The following is a 23,298-nucleotide window of genomic DNA, read 5'->3' as shown; positions in this document are numbered from 1 at the left end:
AGGCCCAGAATCTGTAAGCATAGATTGCTGCCCTGCAGGTGCAAAAACTGGTCCTGTAAGCCCTAGTCACACCACCTGCCACCCCGACCCTGACCCCTCACGAACCAAAGATTCTGCTGCCAGATAAATTCAGCAGCAATCATAGCAAATTCTGCAAGCTCCCAAGTCAGTGTCTGCTTCTACTATGTTGTCATGGGATAAGAGGGAAGATCCTTTTATGGATTGAGAACTGGTTAAAAGACAGGGAACAAAGGGTAGGAATAAATGGTAAATTTTCAGAATGGAGAGGGATAACTAGTGGTGTTCCCCAAGGGTCAGTCTTAGGACCAATCCTATTCAACTTGTTCATAAATGATCTGGAGAAAGGGGTAAACAGTGAGGTGGCAAAGGTTGCCGATGATACTGAACTGCTCAAGAGAGTTAAGACCAAAGCAGACTGTGAAGAACTTCAAAAAGATCTCACAAAACTAAGTGATTGGGCAACAAAATGGCAAATGAAATTTCATGTGGATAAATGTAAAGTAATGCACATTGGAAAAAATAACCCAACTATACATACAATATGATGGGGGCTAATTTTGCTACAACTAATCAGAAGAAAGATCTTGGAGTCATTGCGGATAGTTCTCTGAAGATGTTCACGCAGTGTGCAGCGGCAGTCAAAAAAGCAAACAGGATTTTAGGAATCATTAAAAAAGGGATAGAGAATAAGATGGAGAATATCTTATTGGCCTTATATAAATCCATGGTACGCCCACATCTTGAATACTGTGTACAGATGTGGTCCCCCCATCTCAAAAAAGATATACTGGCATTAGAAAAGGTTCAGAAAAGGCAACTAAAATGAGTAGGGGTTTGGAACGGGTCCCATATGAGGAAAGATTAAAGAGGCTAGGACTTTTCAGATTGGAAAAGAGGAGACTAAGGGGGGGGATATGATATAGGTATATAAAGTCATGAGTGGTGTGGAGAAAGTGAATAAGGAAAAGTTATTTACTTGTTCCCATAATATAAGGACTAGGGGCCACCAAATGAAATTAATAGGTAGCAGGTTTAAAACAAGTGAAAGGAAGTTCTTCTTCACTCAGCGCACAGTCAATCTGTGGAACTCCTTGCCTGAGGAGGTTGTGAAGGCTAGGACTATAACAGGGTTTAAAAGAGAACTGGATAAATTCATGGAGGTTAAGTCCATTAATGGCTATTAGCCAGGATGGGTAAGGAATGGTGTCTCAGGCCTTTGTTTGTCAGGGGGTGGAGATGGATGGCAGGAGAGAGTTCAGTAGATCACTGCCTGTTAGGTTCCCTCCCTCAGGGGCACCTGGGATTGGCTGCTGTTGGTGGACAGGATGCTGTGCTGGATGGACCTTTGGTCTGACCCAGTATGGCCATTCTTATGTTCTTAGACCACAAGCCTTCCCCACTGATGAAGCCCAACAGAACTTATTAACCTGCTAACCAGGGAGGCTTTGGCCTTAACTTCCCCACTCCTAGAGAAATCTAGCCTGCTCCTTGGCTAGTTGGAGAACTTTGGGTGCAAGCCATGGCAGTAATTTTTGATGACCTGAACTGCACGCACTCAGCAGAGGCTGCCCTCTGAGAACTGTGGTAGAATTGCCAAACAGTTGCTCAGTATTTGGTAGCATTCCAGTACCTAGTGACTGACACCAAGTGGCATGAGGCAGAGCAGCATTACCATTTCCAGCTTGGTCTCGGTGCGGAGATCAAGGACGAGCTGGCACTGGACATTTTCATCAAATTATGCATCAAATCAAGTGGTACATAAAATTAAGTGACCTCTGTGCCTGCATTAGAGGCTGCTTGTCTTCTCCTGCCCCTGCCCCCTCTACAACAACTGTGGTCCACTGCATCCATGGACTTTATTGTGGATCTGCCATGCTCTCAAGAGCATGCAATGATTTTAGTGGTGGTGGAACTGTTTACCAAATGGCATACTTTGTCCCAGACCCTGCCATCCCTACCATTCCAGAGACTGCCCGTCTCTTCCTGAAGACAATTTTGGAAACACAGACTGCCAACTGATATCATGTCAGACCAAGACTTTCAGTTCATCTCCCATTTCTGGTAGGACTTTCTAATGCTTCTGGGCATAGAAAGCTCCATCTCATCTGCGTACCACCCACACACTAATGGGAAAACAGAAAGGGTTAACCATGTCTTTGAGCAATATCTTTGCTGTTTTGTGAACTATCACCAAAACGACTGGGTTTCCTTTCTTCCCCATGTGGAATTTGCATATAATAATGGCACCCATGCCTCCACCTCTCAAAGTCCTTTTTTCTCCAACTACAGATTTCACCCAGACATCCGCATGGGATCTCTGGTAGCCACTGTTACAGACTTAATTGCTCACCACCTTCAAGTACATCTAGAACTAAAGGAACACCCAGTGTCTACCAAGGAGGCATACAAGCATCACATCGACCAGAGCCGCCAAGCCACCCTTACTCTTGCCACTGGGAATCAGGTTTGGGTGTCCACCCAGAATCTTAAGTTGACTCACCTGTCGACTAAGTTAGACCACAAGTATCTGGACTTGTTTAGATTCTGGAATAAATCAGGTTAGTGGCATTCTAGTTGCAGTTACCTGAATCCCTCAGGATCCACCCTATGTTCCATGTCTCCCTCCCAAAGCTGTTCACCGAGAAGCCACTCCCATCCTGCTCCACTCCATTGCTCCTGCCTATCACCCTTCAGGGACAAGAAGAGTACTTTGCTTGACAGACCTGGACTCTCAATGGATTAGGGGGCAACTCCAGTACTTAGTAGACTGAGAAGGTTATAGCCCTGATGAAAAATCTTGAGAACCAGTGGAAAATATTCACACCCCAGATCTGCTACAAAATTTTCACCAAACCTACCCTTAGAAACCAGGCCGTGGGGCACCTGAGATGCCATCAAAGGGGTGAGGGGTACTGTCAGAATGATGGCCTGCAGCTGAAGCAGTCAATGAGCTCAGTGGGACCACTGCAGAAACACCTAATTGACTAAGGCAATCAGGTGGCTTGTCCTTAAGCCCAGCAGCTGCAGAGAATGACCAGCTTTTCAGTGCACACACCCACAGATTCTTTGCCTCCCTGTGCTTGCCTCAGCCTTGATCTTGCCCTGCTCTAGCCTAGACCATGACTTACTCCTGCCTTGGAACCTGCCCTGTTCCTGCCTTCCCTGACTCCAGGTCATCTGGTTCTGATCCTTGACCCTTGGCTCTGGCATTCAGATTCCAACAAGCAGGCCTGACTCCTGCTCCCACCACAAGGCCTGTCTGCCTATTATCTGGTCACCTGACAGAGTGGAGTAAAGAAGGAAAAGGCATGGGGAGAGGAAGAAGGTGGAGAGAAGAAGGAGATGGAAAAAGCTTCATTCAAAAAATTGTTGGGCTGTTTGGAGTTGGGGGAAGGATGAGGAAAAGAAAGGAGAAGACAGCTTGATAGACAGTCAAAAGGATACAATCAGATGTTGAGGTTGTAGATATAGAACAATGAGGGGGCAACTATGAGCAAAGAAGATGGCTGGCAGTACTGAAGAGGAACAGGACACATTTATAGTTCAGGAAGTTCAGGTATGACCTGGATTTTCTTCAGAAGTGTCCTGGTGCCAGGAGAACATAAGTGGAAGGAGTAAGCTAAAGCTGAGGGTCTTTGGGAAAAGTGGAGTAATCAAAGAGAGGAACAAGAGATTCAAGGTTGAAGGAGAGTGTGGAATGGAGAAAGTTGGTGCCGGAATTAAAAAGGTGGGGGCTCAGAGCTGCGGAGAAGTCAGAGATATCAGTAGACTACCAGTCATGAAAGGACTATTTTACATGCCAAGTTTTGGAGGGAATGGGAGCCAGAAGGGAGAGAGGAATGGTTACAAGAATAAGAACAAAGACTCTTCTCCTCCCATGATTCTGTGGTCTGAGAATTAAATGCCATAGGAATAAAGTTGCTCAAATTAAAATATATTATACATAAGGTTTTCATTATTTGTATATCTATACAGATATAGATGTAGCGCCTCTGGGCTGAGACCAAGTACGGACAATTTCAGTCCTGCAAGTGATTTTTTTCCTATAATTTATGTGAGTAAAAAACAAGAGATAACGAAAACTGTCTTGCAAACTTAACAATAGCAGTCACTACTACTAGACTGCTATGAAGCCTTAATAGCTATATTGAGTGTAAATTATTTGAAAACATTTTTCTATGCAGTTCAAAACTTTTAATCAAAGGTTTATTATTTCCAAGACAAAAACAGTCAAATAAGGATTTGCATAAATTTCCATTTGTAATATGCACATTTAAATTCAGGATTAACAAAAAGAAAAAGATAAGGAAATATCTTCATCATAGCAGTTCGGTCCAAGCTACTGTGTTGCTTAAGACAAATATCAGATATAGCAACCGACTGAGCCCCTCGGAAGCTAACAGGCAAACACTACTTTTCCATAACTCACTAAGAGTCATCTTCAAGGCAAGCCTATAGCCATCCATTTTAGCAAAGCTACAAATTTCAAAGATGTTTTTATTTCACCTGGATTATCTTCCTGGCATATCCAAGATTTTAATTTATACTGACTTAATTTTTCTGTGGTTATTAGTAACTATTCTGTGTTAAAAGTTACGGAAGCCATCAATTAAAAATGGAAATCAATTTTTTTTTGCAACATTTTCCTTTGTATGAACAGGATGTTCATGCTGAGAGGCAGTTACAGTGTGTGCTACCCCACACATCTTTTGTGATATACCTCACCCTTGTCCTGAAACACCCTGGCTACATCAATTCTGGCCATTCCTTGAGAAAGAGATTTCCAGTTGTGCCATACTCTGTGGTGGTTCTCTGAAACTGACAAGTGTGCCTGTATCGGGAACTGAAACCAACTCATCACTAATGACCTACACAAAGCCAGGCCTTTTGAGGGAAAGGCTAATATATCAGCCTAGAGCAGCACATTTATTAATAAGCAGTTTACAATTTCTAGCATTCAACCCAAAATAAGGTGAAAAGCTGCTAAGCGCACACTTAAATTATAAAAAAGTCTGTGTTCTAACAGATTTGTTCCATCAAGTTATTAATTTATAAAAAGCTTCCTCATAATATTTTGTTGAGTTTTGATGAGAGAATATACTTTTCAAAAGGTGTCACTCATTTGCCAGGGGACTTACACTATGGAAAGCGTTAACTTCAGCAGAATGCTGTGCTCCAGTCTGGTTCAATTAATCTCACATCAAGTTAGTTGACATACAACTATACTTAACCATGTGCATTGTAACTGGAACGATTTCACCCCACCGGTACCATGGCTCCCTATGTTAAGCAATATCACTCATTCACACATCCATTGTGAGGATGCTACTGCCAGAATGGTTGAGAAGATCAGGGCAAACCTGAGCCTACCGCTGTACACAAACTCCTCAAACATGCAAAAGCAGGCTTGTCATTGAGGCACCTGTTATGGGCTGACTTCTCTGCCTTGTCAATGTGGCATGAAGAACGGTCTGCAGCTGATGTCAGAAACCAGTCTCTTGTAACTGACCTGACCAGGTGTGTACCCAGGTTTGATCTGCCACATTGGCCCTGGGCCCTTCTGAACCAATTTCAAATGGGCCAGGGTCAATGTGCAGTCAGCCTTCACACTTAGCGCCAATGAGAGGATCCCATATCCTGCTGTGGCCAAAACCAGACAGTGTCACACATCACTGATGACCACCCTCTGACCAGATGTGATGGTGGACTCAGGGCTCTGCACTTTGCTGATAAGGCTACTCCAAATTGGTTTGGCAAGCTCCACATCTGATAAGAAGATAGTAAGAAGAGGCCAATGGAATAAATCTTTTTACAGGTTCGTGAAGCAGCAGTGGTATCTTTAGTTTTGTGATAAAAGGCTGTTTAATTTTATAGTTTTAAATGGTACAAATGCCTTTTTTATATGCATCTATATAGATACTTAATTGAAATTCCTTTGAAAACTCAGCCCTTAATGCTTCTTTTTGCTTTTACAGTATATTAGCTGTGCAGCGATCCTCTGACATTTTAATTTTTAAAATCACAGGATTGAAATACAACAACCAACTTCAAATGTGCAGCTTATTGTAGCTGTTTGTGAGCAAAATGGAACCATGCAGAGAAACTGAGGTATCTGTTTAAATCCGCTCCTCTGTACCAAGCCCAGGTAAACAGATATGGGACAGGCATGTTCCACAAGAGACAGAATCTTCTCCCAGACTGCTCCAGTTTTTGTTGCTCCCTCAAGCTGCAGTAGCCTTCATGACAACTCCCCTATGCCTCGTGTCTGGGGTGGATTTGTGTACTCAAATTGGCCACAGCTCTGACACGATCCAGCTCACCTCCACAACAACTCCCAAAGCTGCCCTGGATACAGCCCCACAGAGCAGAGCTCCATGTCACACAGGAGGTACGGATAACCTGCACAAGGCTCTCTGGGCGGCATAACTGCCCGAGTTATACTGCCTATCAGGCCTTACATGCTTGAGGACTGGGGAGAAGAGGGGGTGTTTGCCCACAAGGGCATACCTCTTCAACGCACAACAAAATGATCGTATTTCTCTTAAATGATGGAACTGCTCTATATCAAGAGGTAAAAGAAAAAACATCCTATTTGTAGATCAAACACCTGCTGTCTGTTAGCATTCAACTGCAAATTAAACTGACAGGCAGAAGCAAAGAGAATGGTAAAACATATACTCTGCAGCAGTGCATGTAGCAAGAGAGAAGCTCACCTAATGGCCTTAATCATTGTGCGGCTTTTCTATTAATATACTAACCTCATTTCTAATTTTCTTTCATCTATTGACAACAATTCAAAAGATACCACTGCATCCCTTCCTAAGGGATGCAATGTGACAGCCAGTGTTCATGGGTGAAGAGGTATTTTCAGCACAGATATTATTGGTGTGGCCAGAGTAGCTAAAGTTTTGGCTCAACTGGATCTGTTCTCTATGCATTCACATCCAATATGTCCACAAGAGCAACACACCCAGCATGTCCAGCTAGCAGATGCAGACTCTGAGCCCAATCCAGCTCTCACTGAAGTCTGTAGAAGTCTTTCCATTAACTTCAGTCAGCGCTCAATCAGGTCCACAGCTAAATTAGATAAGTTCATTCTAGTGTCTGCCTGTCAGTTGACGGACAACAAGGAATGCTAGCGGTTCTGAAAAACGCTTCTTGTATGACATTTAGGATACATCTGCTCTGCAATGAAACACCTGTGGCTTGCCTGTACCAGCTGACATGGGGCTCGGGCTACAGGGCTGTTTAATTGTACTTCAGATGTTCAGGCCTGGGCTAGAGACTGAGCTCTGGGACCCCATGAGAGCGGAAGGTCTTTTTCAACTTTTTTTCTTTCAACTTTTTCGAACTTCACAGAACGCACAGTCAACGTGTGGAACTCTTTGGCAGGGGATGTTGTAAAGGCCAAAACTATAAACAAGGTTCAAAAAAGAACTAGATAAGTTCCTGGAGGATAGGTCCATCAATGGCTATTAGCCAGGATGTGGAGGGATGCAACACCATGCTCTGAGAGTCCCTATCCTCTGTTTGCCAGAAGCTGGTGTAACCGACAGACGCTGGTAATCGGGATTGAACCTGGGACCTCTAGAGCTTAGTGCATGAGCTAAAAGCCACATGGCTGTTAGTGAAGGCTATAGAGCAGACTCATTAATCTCTCTCTAAGTTGTCTTGGTGCCACTAGATGGGACAGAACACCACACTCAGGAGATGTGTGGGTTACATACTTCTCCTAGCTGAGGAAGCGCGTCCCGAGCTTCAGAGACTTCCCAGTTAAAATACCAGATAAGTCCCCACTTGTAACACCAACAAACCCCGGTCACTGGCGGCCAGGATTGAACTGGGGACCTCTGGAGCTTAGTGCATGAGCCTCTACTGCATGAGCTAAAACCCATACGGCTCTTAGCTAAGGCTGTAGAGCGGACTCATTAATCTCTAAGTGGTCTCGATACCTCTAGATGGGACAGAACACCACACACCCAGAAGGTGTGTGGGTTACACTAGGAGTAGATGAAAGGAGATGGATCACTTGATGATTGTTTGTTCTGTTCATTCTCTCTGAAGCACCCGGCATTGGCCACCGTCGGAAGACAGGACAATGGTCTGTCTAGCCCAGTAGTCTGACCCTGTATGGCCGTTCTTATATTTTTATAATAAATGTAGGCAAAGAAGACATTAGCTGAACTTTGACCAGATTTCCAGTGACCAAAGTTGGTAAACACTAGTTTGAGTCTGTTTTTAAGATGCAGAATAGTGGGTTATCTGCTTCAAACAGCAAGATAGCTTGTCAAATAAAAAAAACTCCTAACCATATCAAGTTTTATCTTTATGTTTCCCACCAATAAAGGGTAAAATATGTACTCTTACCCCTTTTAGCTCAGGGCTCTGGGGATGTTCCAGTTGGATGTAGAAACTGATGGAGTCTTTTATTTATTAATATAATCTTGATTATTTATAATGGATGAACTGTCAGGCAATAGGGATGAGGGTGGTTTAAACTAATGCTCAAAGCAGACATCAGATCTAGTACTTGGATCAGGAACCAAGTGTTGGGATCAGAGGCGAGGGTCAACCAGGAGTCAGTAAGAATCCAAAAGCACAGGTCAAGCTGGAGGGCAGGAATTGGAATGAGCAAGGTAACAGGCAAGGAAGGGTGCAAGGCTGGGAGCAAGGCAGGAGCACCAGGAACAAAGTAACACAGAAGCAATCACAGTGGGGGACATGAGCATTAAGCAGTCAGCAAGCAGTTTCTGCTGCTGGCTTAAGAGCTTCCCTGTTGGGTCCTCCAGCCAAGCAGGAGGTGTGGCCAATCAGGCAACCTGCTGCAGGCCAGCTATACGATGAGATTTATAGAACCACAGAAATTTAGGACTAGAACGGACCTCGAGAGATCATCTAGTCCCATCCCCTGCACTGAGGCAGGACTAATTATTAAGACCATCCCTGACAGGTGTTTATCTAACCCAGGGGTTCCCAAATTTGGTTCACGACTTGTTCAGGGTAAGCCCCTGGCGGGCCACCGCGCCACTTCCCACAGCTCCCATTGGCCGGGAGCGGCGAACCATGGCCACTGGGAGCTGCGAGTGACTGTACCCATGGACACTCAGGTAAACGAAGCATCTCATGGCCCACCAGGGGCTTACCCTGAACAAGCCACGAACCAAGTTTGGGAACGCCTGGTCTAACTTGTTCTTAAAAACCTCCCTAGGTAATTTGTTCCAGTGCTTAACCACCCTGACAGTTAGGAAGTTTTTCCTAATGTTTAACCTAAATCTCCCTTGCTGCAATTTAAGCCCATTACTTCTTGTCCTGTCCTCAGTTGCAAAGGAGAACAATTTATCACTGTCCTCTTTATAACAATCTTTTATGTACTTGAAGACATTTATGTCCCCCCTCCGTCGTCTTTTCTCCAAACTAAACAAACCCAATTTTTTCAATCTTTCCTTGTAGGTCCTGTTTTCTAGATCTTTAATCATTTTTGTTGCTCTTCTCTTGACTTTCTCCCGAAGTGTGGTGCCCAGAACTGGATACAATACTCCAGCTGAGGCCTTATCAGTGCTGAGTAGAGTTAAAGAAGGTTGCCTGGAGACTAGTGCTGTTGCAGGCCCTGATTCCTGACACTTACAAAGTCCTGTGTTTCTGAATGCAGACGAAAAAGAGGAGCCATTTCTTAGATTACAGCCCCCCAGCCTCTTTAGCCAACACCAGACCCAGAGGGTCTCACTAGCTTTTTTCAGGGTCACACTGTGCTTATATGCTTCTGCTTACCTTTCTTGCCTCTCCCTCTCTTTCTATTTTTGTCTATGCTAAATTTCTATGTGATCGCTCTTCCCACCCTATCCCACACACCCACCCAAAACTGCATTCAGCCAAATTCTCCTGGGCAGGTTCTCACCTTTTGTTTTAAGAGGGAGCTTATCCTTACAGTTATATTAATTGATGGGTGAGTTCACACCCATCAGTCTCAATGGGAGTTTTAATCCATCTAGCTGATAACAGTACTGTAACATCATGGATATCCAACTGGGAAAGATGAGGCCACATTGTTTTACAATCCAAAAATCCTTTAATCCAACCAGAGTTCTCACTCAGAAGTACTTGTTCCCCTCAAGCTGGCTACAGGTAGAACCACATCAACAATGCTTAAATTCATTGTCCATTCCCACCAGCCTCTCTGAAACACACACCTGCAACCCAGGTAGTTGGGGAGGGGAAGCAATTGCAGTAGATTACATCTGTACTGAAAAGCAAACAAACAAAACTATGGCAGCTAGTCTCAGAGCCCCGATCAACTGACTCAAGCTCACAGGGCTTGTGCTTTAGGGCTGAAAATAGTATTGTAGACATTTCTGCTTGGGCTCTGAAACCTGGCGAGAGGGGTGGGCTCAGCTCTAGTCTGAGCAGGAACAGCTACCCTGATATTTTTAGCTCTGTAGCATGAGCCCCATGAGCCTGAGTCAGTTGACCCAGGCTCTGAGCCCCACACCTGCAGGTCTTTTTTTTTTTTTTTGCTTGCGCAGTGTAGACATACCCTAAGAATCTAGATGCTTTTTTTTATTTTAGATTAAAGACGACAACAACAACAAAAAGGAGGAAAGAAATGTTAAATCCCTGTGAGAGAAAAAGGTGAGACTCTCTCTCTCTCTCACTCTGGAAGTTCCTTTATATGGAACCCCCTCACAGTCAGTCCCACGTACACTCTGAAAGTATCCATTTACAATGAAGTTTTTAGTGGTTTAACTTCTAATATTTTTGCATGCACAGAGGAGCTCTATATTCAGCCTCGTCTCACACGAAGACTAGAGTCTTATTGCTATTGCCTTTGTCCAGCTCCTATTCTTAGTACCCATCTCCTGTGTCACACGGACAAGGATAAAAGGACACAGTGATTAGATGTAGGCTGCCTTGACCTTGATTTCGCCTTCACTGAACCTCATCTAAGGGTAAGGCACCTTTTACTGTGTAGCATATTAGGACTAAATTCTGCAGCAAGACTCAAGGAAATATGCAATAAGAGTACAAGTCCCAGAACAGACCAGCAGCAGCCTGCTGTCGCAAGCTTCCCACCTCTTCATAAGCTAGCCTTGACCATCTCCTAAAGCCCGCACACTCTGCTTGCTGTTTCCTGCCCTTCCCAGGGGACATGGGGTAGCAGGTGGGAAGGATTCCTTCTGGAAGAAGTAGTCTCCTAAGAATCAGAACAGGATCTGCGAGGCTTCAGAAGGAGGCTGCAGATTGAGAGCTGTTAAAACAGAGCGGGAAGAGGAGCTGGAGCAGGAGGTGCTGTCTTTGCAAGAACTTCTGAACTGTTGTCTTTAGGGTAATGCAGCAAGGGAGAGGCAGTGGCAGAAGTCCTCCATTCAAAGTCATTAAACACACAGACTAACACCCTATCTAGGCTGAAACCTTTATGGGGGAAAAAAACCCACTCAATTCTATTGATGTCCATTAAAAACGTAGTGTTAACTAGAGCTGTCCAGAAAATAGAATTTCTATCCTACGAAGAAGTTTTGTCCCAATTCAAGTCAAAAATTTAAAAATCTCAAAATTTTTCATAAATTCTAAAAGATTCTATTTTAGAAGAACTGACACAGAATTTTTCAAATTGCTGTCTGCCCTCAGGAAAGACTACTGTCAATTTCATTTTCATTCTTGATTATATTATTATTATTTTTGTAAAAAGGCATTTTCCATCAGAAAATCATTTCGATGGAAAATTCCTGACCAGCTCCAGTGTTAACATGATTTGGCAGAAATGTTCAAACTCTGAGATGGGAGTTAAAATGTCTGAGTTGTCATAGTTTTCTATGGAAAAAATTTCTTCTGACTGCTGCAAGCTGGTGCAAAACAGCATGCAAATATACATACTGTCTGACAACATAAAAGAGAGAACAAATGCAATCACTGTAATCTTATAACTAAGGCCATGTCTACAATAGCACTTAAGTCGGCAAAACTTTTGTCACTCAGGGGTGTGAAAAAACACCCCGCTGAATGACATACATTTTTCCGGCATTAGCACTAGTATGCACAGCACTATGTCGGTGTGAGATGCTCTCCTGCAGACGCAGCCACTGCCGCTCGTTGAGCTGGTTTTATTATGTCAACGGGAGAATTCTCTCCCGACAACATAATGCAGCTACACGAGCGCTCTCACAGACGCACAGCCATGTCAGTACAGCTGTGCCGCTGTAAGCTTGTAAGTGTAGACATGGATTCTCATACTTCATTGCACTGTGGCCTCCTTCTAACAACAAAAATTACTATATGACCCCAGGAGGGGACAGTGAAGCCTGAACCTGCCCAAGCTCTGCCGCCCTGCGTGGGGGGGCCAAAGTCCAAGTACTTCCCCACAGGCAGGGGGAACAAAGCAGAAGCCCAAGGGCTTCAGCCCCAGGCTTCAGCAAGCCTAAGCCAGACCTGGCAACCCCATTAAACTGTGGTCACGACCCCCTTCGTGGTTGCGACCTGAAGTTTTAGAACCGCTGGCCTAAGCTATTCAGACAACATGCACTCAGAGAGCATGATACTGCTCTCTGCATTCACTTATATCTTGTTCAAATTTAGTAAAATTAATTAAAGAAAATCAAATTCCACTAAGCCAATTACATCGATCATGTGGACCTTGTCAAAAGAGTTCAGTTAAACGGTTGTTTTTCAGTTTAGACTGTAGGCTTGACACAGACAAATTAAAATGACTTACAAGCTGTTTTTCCATTCACAGGAAATAGATCCACCCCACTGGCACAAGGCCATGCTAACCGCAAACCCTTCACTTGCAAGGACAGCTGTGCTAAAGGGGAGAAATCACCTACAGGGGAGAACAGCTTAAAAATCCAGCCAGAGCTCCAGAGGAGATCCTCTGGCAGAGGCTTCCTAGGAGATCTGCTGAATCAAATTGTTTTTGCTTTGCAATTTCTACTCATGGGCAGATTTTCAGAAGTGCTCAGCACTCAGCTGCAATCACTGAGAAAAATGGGAGTGTCTGGGTGATAAGCACTTCACTGCAGGAAGACAGCATGTCTAACAAAGCGCTCAGTACTTACATAGTTGTTTTCCATAAAAGAAAAGCATTCCCAGCTGACCTGGCCCCACTCCCTTTCCAGTGGGCTGGCTACTTCAGGCTCACCTGAGGAGAGGGAATTATAGATGTACTTTCTGCAACCAGGAGCAGAAGCTAGCAGAAGCCAACAACGGGATCTGGCCCCTTCACTCTGACCTGAGCAGTCTTAACTCTGTTTCAAGGACTGTCATTTCTGACTGAGAAAGAAAAGTGGTAACCTCCATTTTGCTAAGGCCCATGACAAGTTTGGAGCTTTACAGGTCATATTCTGATTCCTTCCCTTTATGGAAAGTATGAAAGTACTGAATGTTTTTACCAAATTTATGCACAAACAGCTGCATCCTGCTCTCTATTAAGTAGAGCTCACAAAAAACAAACAAACACTGTTAGCTACAATTCAGATTCTAGCAGTTCAAAATGTTTGAGAGTCAGAGCAATAAAATCAATATTTTACCTCCTCTTTACTGCTTTAATTTGTATAAGCAATACATCCAGTCCCTAAAATAACTGAAAAAATAATTAGAAAAAAGTCTATTAAGAGAGTGGTTATTGGAAGCATAAGCAATGGAAATAGAAGAGGGATGATTTCTTTGTGGGACAGTTAGTCAAGAGATAATTTTTAATCTTTAAAACTAACATTCATATATATCATGATACATATTAAACCAAATGAAAACTAGCTATTTTGATCGATCTCAAAAGGTAATTGGAAGTGGGGAATCATCAATCAGTGACAGTGTTTCTTGTGGAGTCCTGCAGGGATCTGTTCTTGGCCCAGTGCTATTCAATATCTTTATCAACGTTCTGGAAGAAATAAAATAATTGTGGCTAAAGTTTGCAGATGACAGAAACACTGGTGGAGTGGTAAACAATGATAAGGTCAGTTATATAGACCAGTTTGGAACACTTGATTAACTGGAGCAATGTGTGTTTTAGTATAGCAAAAAGGATTACCATACCCTAGAAACAAAGAATGGAAGTCACATATGCAGAGATTGGAAAGCAACAACTCTGAAAAGAATTTAGGAGTTGTTGTGAACAAATAACTGAACATGTACTCTCACTCAGGGTGATGCTAAGAAAGGCTAAGCTAAGAAAGCCAATGTGATCACTGCTCAGCTAATGCAGAGGAGTAGGGAGGTGGGATTACCTCCGTATACTGCACTTTAGTGAGACCATTACTGGAGTACTGTGTTTAGAAGAGCCTCAAAAAATGCTGACTAATTGGAAAGGGTTCAGACAAGAGCTACAGTTATTCAAGATGTGGAAAGCCTAATACAGAGAGACTAAAGAAACTCATTCTATTTAGTTTACCCAAGAGAAGATTAAGTGGTGACTTGATCGTAGTCTACAAGTACCTACATGGGGAGAAGATTTCTGACAGTAGAATTGTCTTTACTTAGCAGACAGAGGTACAACAAGATCCAATGGCTGGAAGCTGAACCTTGACAAACTGAGATTAGAAATTTTAGCAGCGACGTAATTAGCCATTGGAAAACTGACATAGGGATGTGTTGGCTTTTCCATTATTTGAAATATTTAAATCAAGATTAGATTTATTTATTTTCTAAATATCTCTAGCAATTATTGCAGGACTTACTGGGTGAAATTCTCAGGCCTGTATTAGGCAAGAGACTAGACTAGGTAATCACAAGAGTTCCTTCTGGACTTAAAAAAAAAAGTATGAATACCAAAAAAGTCAACACAAATACTTTAATTTGGGTGATTTGTATTTGGTGGCTGTTATTTTTATGTAACAGATATAATTTGACCATAGAGTCAGCCAGTAGCTAAAATGCTAAAAATGGGGGGCAAAAATGGAACAACTAAGGTATTCTGATACCACTGTAATGAACACAGTATTATTATTAGTAGTAGTACATATAGTTATGGATTGGGACCCCGTTGTGTTAGGTGCTGTACAAACACAGAACAAAAAAATGGTCCCTGCGACAAAGAGCTTACAAGAAATAAATGTAGGTATAAATGCCTACATAGCTAAAAGAGTGGAGGGCTAATAAGTTGTTTTCAATGTTTTTATGAATCTGGAAAGGATGTTCTGTTGTTTGGCTTCTGACTAGATGAACTAAACAAAAATAGTTTGGAATACTGTAAAGTGGTTGTATAGATTTTATAGATAGGATATACTGGTTGCCATTAAAAAAAAAAACCATTTATCAACAGCTTCAGTACTACATGGTATAGGAAATAAATATAGGTTTCAGAGTAACAGCCGTGTTAGTCTGTATTCGCAAGAAGAAAAGGAGTACTTGTGGCACCTTAGAGATTAACCAATTTATTTGAGCATGAGCTTTCGTGAGCTACAGCTCACTTCATCGGATGCATACTGTGGAAGCTGCAGAAGACATTATATACACACAGAGACCATGAAACAATACCTCCTCCCACCCCACTCTCCTGCTGGTAATAGCTTATCTAAAGTGATCATCAAGTTGGGCCATTTCCAGCACAACTTGATGATCACTTTAGATAAGCTATTACCAGCAGGAGAGTGGGGTGGGAGGAGGTATTGTTTCATGGTCTCTGTGTGTATTTAATGTCTTCTGCAGCTTCCACAGTATGCATCCGATGAAGTGAGCTGTACCTCACAAAAGCTCATGCTCAAATAAATTGGTTAGTCTCTAAGGTGCCACAAGTACTCCTTTTCTTCTTGCGAAATAAATATAGTAACTTTGAAACCATAGTCTTGTGGCTATTGGCAAATGTTGAATATTTAATGCCATCCGCTGTATTTGTGCATCTCCATGTCCTTTTACATATCCACCCATGTCTCTTTTTTTAAATAAGGTATTAACTAAATAACTGAAAAAAGCAAACAGTTGTCAAAGCTTTTCTTGAGAATTAAACGAGATATATGAGGACCACTCTAAACAAAACAAGAATTGATCTAACCCTCTTCCCAAATCTCTACCAAACTTTCTGACCCTCCAAATAGATTCTAGTTAGGTTAAAAAAAACTTTTGATATTCTCCTTAGTTTTCATGTACCTCTATCTGATTCAATTTGGGAAAGGAGGGTAAATACATACATTCTTGGTGTGGGTATGTGATCCAGCTGAAATTTACATTTCTTATGAGATTTCTAGCTAAACTCGCAGTCCAAAAATGTTCCACGTGTTGTATGGTATTAGATTACAAGACATCAGTTGTGAAGACGATCCCATCTCTAAAAAATAAAAATCTCTCTCTCCTAGGGATTGCATCTTTTGGGGTACAGCAGTCGGTCTATTATAAAGGAGAAGGTTCAAACAGATTTTCAGGTGAGAGGAAAAACAGCATTTTACCAGAGTACATCAGCCTCAGAACAGATTGCTCATAAGACAGCATCATCTAGGTCCAAATTTTATACTGAACTCCTTTATCAAATGCTGAAGAGCTCAGACACATACGTTGTCCCTTGTATATTGACTTTTCTAATTAAAATCATGAGGTCAGTGGCATTTGTGCCTGAGCAAGGACTGTGAATGGCCTGCAGAACCTGTATGAAGTGGCAGTACTGCCATTGAAGCTCATCCACCTCACTGGAAAGCATTTACAAAGTTCAAAAAGCCTTTAAAGGTTTCTTTGTTTAGCTTATTGCACTGTGTTACTGCAGCACTGACACCCAGAGCCTTCTCTAATTTTCCTGACTGACAGGAGCATGCTGCAGTTTTATGAGTACTACCAGTGCGGGAGCCCAGGCTAATCAACAATAATTATCAGCTGTGAAATGGAAGCAATCAAGTTGAGATCAGGAGCAGCAGGACAGCAGCTATACTCACAAAAGAAAGAAGACAAACAAGCCCATGCCACCTCCTGACAAGCGAGATGCTTTGGCAATCTGCCACGGTATCACCACCCAGACCATGGACCAGCCCTTCCAAGCTCCTTATCATGCTCACCCCACATGCCCACTGAGTGTCTACAGTTGCTGCTAACAGTTTGGAGAGAGACTGGCTAAGAAACAATGAAAAATGTGTTCCACAAACATCTTAAACTCTGCAGCTTTTAACTTATTTTCTAGCTGCATTCTACAGCGATTTATCTTTTCTTTCAGTGGCATGCTTGGGTATTGCTATCTTAGAAGTGGCAGAGTGCCAAACACCAGATGCAGAAGGTGGGAAAACATTCAGGCAGGGAAATATATAAATAATAAATAATTTATTCTGTTCGCTTACTGTATAAATAGTTTTCTATTTGGGGAACTCAGATAAGCGTTCTCCCCTAACTGCTTTGAATCAGAGAGGTTCCCCTTCTGTCTGGGGATCTCAAAGCACTTTACACATATTAATGATTTAAGCTTCATATCACCCCAAGAGACAGGCAAATCCTGTATTTCCATGTAACACACGGTAAAACCAAAGCACAGAAAAATACAGCGCATATAATCAGCTGGGCAGCACCCTTCTGCAGGTACAAGTCTGTTTGTTAAAAACTGGAATAATCACATTTCTATCTACAATTTCTCTGCAGGCACAAAAACAGACATAAGTTTTATGTCTGCAAAATTACATCTTCAAAAGGGGAGTTGGACCTTAGCCTAGCTGCACATATACTACAAAGTGACTGGCTCAAGGTCAACAGGAAGTTGTTGCAGACCAAGGAATATGATCTAAATCCCTTGATTTTCAGTCTTGTGTCTTAACCGTAAGGCCATGCTTCCTCCCGTTGATGTGCAAGGCACTATGGAAATGGAAGGAGGCAGAGCAAGGAGAAGCCAAGAGGGATATGGCATAACGGTAAAATAAGATTTGAGCATGCTTAGTGATTGATGTTTACATTCTGTTACTTGTACAGCATCATACTGGTGCATAGCACTTTACAGACAATTAAAAATAGTTGATCCCTTAAGAGTCTGTGGAACAGCATTTACAGCATGTCATGTAGAGCAAAGTGATTCACAGATTACAGATAACCCATAGCACTACTTATCCTTCACCAAATACAATTATACCACTACCACCAAGATGGCTCAGTGCTTGGCTGAGATCAGCTCATGGATGAAGAACAGCTGGTTGAAGCTGAATCTGAGAAAAAGAGAAGTTATGCTGGTGAGCAGAGGAAGGCACTCTAAGGAGTTTGCAGCCACGGTGAGTCTCCTTTGGCTGAAGGTACATACCCACAATTGGTCAATTCAGTCCACAATTTAAAAGTGCTCCTAGACTCCTTGCTGATACTAAGCTCTTGTCTACCAGCATCCATGTCTGAATATTTTCTACCATTTCTGATTGGCTAGGAGACTCCATTCTATCTTGGTGGACAATGGCCTGGCCTCAGTTATACATTCCTTTCTCACCTCCCAGCTGAACGACAGCAGTGCAATATACATGGGTACGAAGCCCTCAGCCTTTAAGAACACTTAAGTACAAAACACTGTGGAGTTTCTGTTGTATGGATGTTGATCTCAAAGGCCCAAAGAGTTAAAGGTGTTTAATGTTGGACAATGAACGTTTATAAATAGTGAGAGCTAGGTTTCAGGTTCTTTTAAACAGAGGCCTTGGTTTTACGGTTACTTGGGAAACACCCAAAAACATTCATTCAAATGAAAAGTTTATTGATTAAATAAAAGAAAGAACAAGAAATCAAAACAGGCATTTATATTGAAACTGTGGTTGAGTGATTATGCAAAACAAACTTAGTCATAACCATTAAAGCCTTTCTCCTTTGGGAGGCAAAATGTCAATCTAATTTTCCAGAACAACCTTTCTTTGATGAAAAGGAAAGGGTTAATTTTACTGTGCTGTACAGAGGGCATTTACTTATCCTGTTCTTAATGGACAGACAGACAAACACAAAGTGGAGGAGAGACAGGATGGAACAGATGGTTGAAATACAGATTTTGTTGATATTTTTTAGAACACTGGACTGCTGATTAGTTATAAGTGGTTGCTTTTGGCTGGCAAGTCGACCATGACACCTACTACTTGGATCCTGGTTTACGATCCGGTCAGGGATGTCATCTGATTGGATCTTTTCTTCTTAGTGGCAGTGACATAGCGCATCTGGTGAAGACACATGACATTGACGGGAGAGCGCTCTCCTGTCGACGTAATTACTCTATCTCAATGAGCGGCAGAAGCTATGTTGGCGGGAGAGCGTCTCCCACCATCATAGCATGGTGTAGACACCGCTTTAAGTCAATGTAACTTACGTTGCTTAAGGGGGTGTTTTTTTCCACACCACTAAGCAATGTAACTTATATCGACTTAAGTGGTAGTGTGTAGACAAGGCAGGCTTGGATGACTACAGCATAATTGACTTCAGTATTTGATTGAAAGCTAGGGAAGTGAGAGAGGACAGAAGGAAAGAAAATTGAGGGTGGAAGGGATATAACACAATAAGGGAAGGGAAGACAGTGAGGATCTTATGTGCCTTTTCAGTGCTGGCAGTTAGATAACCCCATTCATGGGCTGAGGATTGGATGTCATAATAATATGATGACTTCAGCATTTCAGGTAAAAACAAAGTTCTTTAAACAAGATTAAGGCCAGATGGCCTTCCCCTCAGGTAAAAAGTCCTTTAAATGTGTCGAGGTGAGTTGCAGTGCTGGCAGTTTGGGGGATGCGTTGGGATGCAAGGTGGGATAGGAGATATGAGAGAGAGAGTTGATCTGAATTAATCTGAACAGAATTGATGATGTCCTTTTTCAAAGTCTCTTTTTAAGGAACCCCAAATGGGGAAAAGTGGGCATAACAGTTTATCTCGCTCATTATTTTGTCTACCAATTAGGCCTAATATGCATCAGACCAGTTTTGCTCTATTAACTTCCGATTCCACATCTTCTGTTTTTACCAGCCATAATTTCAACAGTCTTTGGATTATATCAACATGGCCTTTTTGGTTTAGACTAATCCAGCTTCTTTTATCCGATTCTTTTGCGCTTGTTACAACATTCACTCTTGTAAACAACATGACCTATTTTTCATGGTTATTGTAATATCTGATAAATTTTCACATACTTTTTACATTTGAGCTTACAACAGAGGTACACTTTGCAGGCTCAATTGCCACAACAATGTCCCCTCAACAACACAGGCTACCATGAGCACATCACATCTGTCCTTCACTCTATGCTGGCTTCCTGTAGAATATCTAATCATAGAATCATAGAATATCAGGGTTGGAAGGAACCTCAGGAGGTCATCTAGTCCAACCCCCTGATCAAAGCAGGACCAATCCCCAATTTTTGCCCCTGATCCCTAAAAGGCCCCCTCAAGGATTGAACTCACAACCCTGGGTTTAGCAGGCCAATGCTCAAACCACTGAGATCAAGTTAAAGGGCTCAGTTCTTACCTTCAGCGTGCTCATTGGCCTGCGCCGAGCACCTCTAAAAGATAAACTAAAGCTCTGGGACAAAGACTGTGGCTGACAACTCCACTACTCAGGCACTATGGAACTTTCTGACATAAAGGTAAAGTTTGCCTGTGTGACAGACAGAGCTTTCTTAGGGTCTGGTCTCAGACTGTGAAACAAACTCTCCCAGAAACTCAGGGCTATCACAAATCACTCACTGCCTACCACTGCAAGTGCTAGAGGCTCTTCTTTGACCTTGCCTTCTGTAAAATAAATAGTTTCAGAGTAGCAGCCGTGTTAGTCTGTATCCGCAAAAAGAACAGGAGTACTTGTGGCACCTTAGAGACTAACAGAATAGAATGGAACATATAGTAAGATATATATATATATATATACACACACACACACACACACAGATAAGTTGGAAGTTACTATACAAACTGTGAGAGGCTAATTAGTTAAGATGAGCTATTATCAGCAGGAGAAAAAAACTTTTGTAGTGATAATCAAGAAGGCCCATTTAGACAGTTGACAAGTTAAGTATCCTCACATCTTCACAAGTACTCCTTTTCTTTTTGCGAATACAGACTAAGATGGCTGCTACTCTGAAACAGTTTGTATGGTAACTTCTAATTTATCTGTATGTGTATCTATCTATCTGTATATCTTACTATATGTTCCATTCTATGCATCCAATGAAGTGGGCTGTAGCCCACGAAAGCTTATGCTCAAATAAATTTGTTAGTCTCTACGGTGCCACAAGTACTCCTGTTCTTTTTGTAATATAAATGCATAGCAAGCACGTACATAAAACAAAACAAAAACCTTACAACACTCCACTGCACACACAATTCTCTTCCTGGGGAGAGGACGAGAGGGAAAGAACAAACCGCAGGTGACAGAAACTAATCATGTCACTTAGTGCAATACTGGATGGTGCTCAGATACTGCGGTGATGAGGGTGGTATAAGAACCAAAATAGAATTGATAAGATGATACCAGGTTAACCTTAGTTCCCCTTTTGGATCAGATTTACCTAAGAAATTCTTTAATTTGGATTCTTGCCTGCTTGCTGGGCAACAGAGATCTCACACTGAGTCCTTGCAACCTCTAGCATGAAAAAAATCATGTTTTTTATTAAAAATATGTACTATTTGTACCCACTTCCTACATTAAAGACAGAAAAGTGTTTGCTTAGTATTTACACCCAGGAAACTGGAAAATTGCTGCCTGTTGTTGAAGATCGAAGTACCAAACAGAGACCATCCTCCAGGATGGAGAGTAGTTCTAGTTTTACACATTTGGCAGTGATGTACTACAGGATATAGAGTGAAACCTACTCCACAGGCACAAAGTCTTTGAGCCTTATGTTGATACAGTGAGGTGAAATTCACCTCCCAATCCACTGCACAGGTGAGTTGGGGTAGTGGCACCAGCCCTTGAAGCCAGCTGTTCAGGTTATTGAGGCCCTGTATAAATGCAGAAGTGGGGCCCCTCCTGCCTTAGTGTGGCCCCAGCCTGCCTCCTCCATGACCTTCTGAGCCAACCTACAGAAGGCTAGTGTTGAGAACTTCCTCAAGTAAAATCTGCAGTGCAGATGAAACAGAAGCTCTTTCCAACCCATTTGGATTTTCAAATGCTACGCAACTGAGAAAACACCACAGAAGATGAAATGACCATGATGCTGATTGTAATTTGCTTTAGTTTTTTAGAACTCAGAGGATTTAAAGTGGATAACCAGAAGTACAATTTTCATGAGGGAGCTGAAGGAGATTCTTTCCCCATAATGCCCCTAGAGGTGATTTACACAAATTTCTCATTACAATCCAATAACAAAAGGTATGAATGTTCAAGAAAGAGCCAGAGATATCCTGACATGTTGTAGATATGATTATTGATGGGGAACAGGATAGATTCTTGGTTCAGACTACAAAATGTTTGATAATCATAAGCCCAATTCTACTTTGAATTACACCCCATTGAAATGCCACAGAAATTGCCTAACATTGATGGTACCATAACTAATAGAAAATTTTGCTAGTCCTGTTCCTTCTTCAGGCATAATACTAGGATAGCAGTGGTGAGTAAATGAGGTTAACAGAACATTGATAGAAAAATAAATCAGAAGACAAGCTTCACAACTGGTGTCACCGTTTTCTTCAGAGCATTCACATTGTAGAATGTCTGAGTGCTGCCCTTACCAGCTAGCCTACCTGCTAATACACTATTTTACGTAGTTCTATAAATAGACTATGGAAAGCAAAAGTGCAAGTGTTAAAATATTAATCAACCCCCCAGAAAACGTAGTGATTGTGATAAATTATATGTAGGGCTCCATATCTGTCACCGAGGTTGCGCAAGTCATGGATTCTGTGACTTTCTGCAGACCCCGGGGCCAGCCGCACCGGCCGCTGCTTGGGCGGCTAATCCCAGGGACTGTCCAAGCAGTGGCCAGTGCGGCTGGGTCTGGGGACCACCCGAGCAGCAGTCCCAGCGCGGTGGGAGCAGCCACAGATCAGTAGCCCCCCAGCGGCAGTCGCGGGTGTGGCTGGAGCAGCAGTGGGTGGGCAGCCCCTGGCAGCTGGCCTTGGCGGTATTAACAGAACATTGATAGAAAAATAAATCAGAAGACAAGCTCCACAAAATTAAGGCTATGATTTAGTCAGGAGTATTTATAGTACAAGTCATGGACAGATCACGGGCCGTGAATTTTTGTTCATTGCCCATGACCTGTCCATGACTTTTACTAAAAATACCCATGACTAAATCATAGCCTTAATTTTACGCAACAGGTCCTACAGCATTCATTGTGTTTTCTCAAAACAGAAAACTAAAAGCTATCTTTTGGGCAAAGGAAATGACAAGTCTGAAAAACAGAAGGCAATGCTTCACTTAAGTAATAAATACAAGCCTCCTCCTCTC

The 23,298-nt window shown here is 42.4% G+C and overlaps 1 protein-coding gene across 4 annotated transcripts in view; it reads right to left on the bottom strand.

The window, feature by feature from the left end:
* RAB3C (RAB3C, member RAS oncogene family) overlaps positions 1-23,298 on the bottom strand; it is a 217,990-nt gene that overhangs the window by 85,646 nt on the left and 109,046 nt on the right. The window lies entirely within an intron of this gene.

The sequence above is a fragment of the Chelonia mydas genome, chromosome 5 (assembly GCF_015237465.2).
Source record: "Chelonia mydas isolate rCheMyd1 chromosome 5, rCheMyd1.pri.v2, whole genome shotgun sequence".
NCBI classification, from domain to species: Eukaryota; Metazoa; Chordata; order Testudines; family Cheloniidae; genus Chelonia; species Chelonia mydas.
The sequence above is the reverse complement of the archived record's forward strand: the minus strand, read 5'-3'. Positions and strand labels throughout refer to the sequence as shown.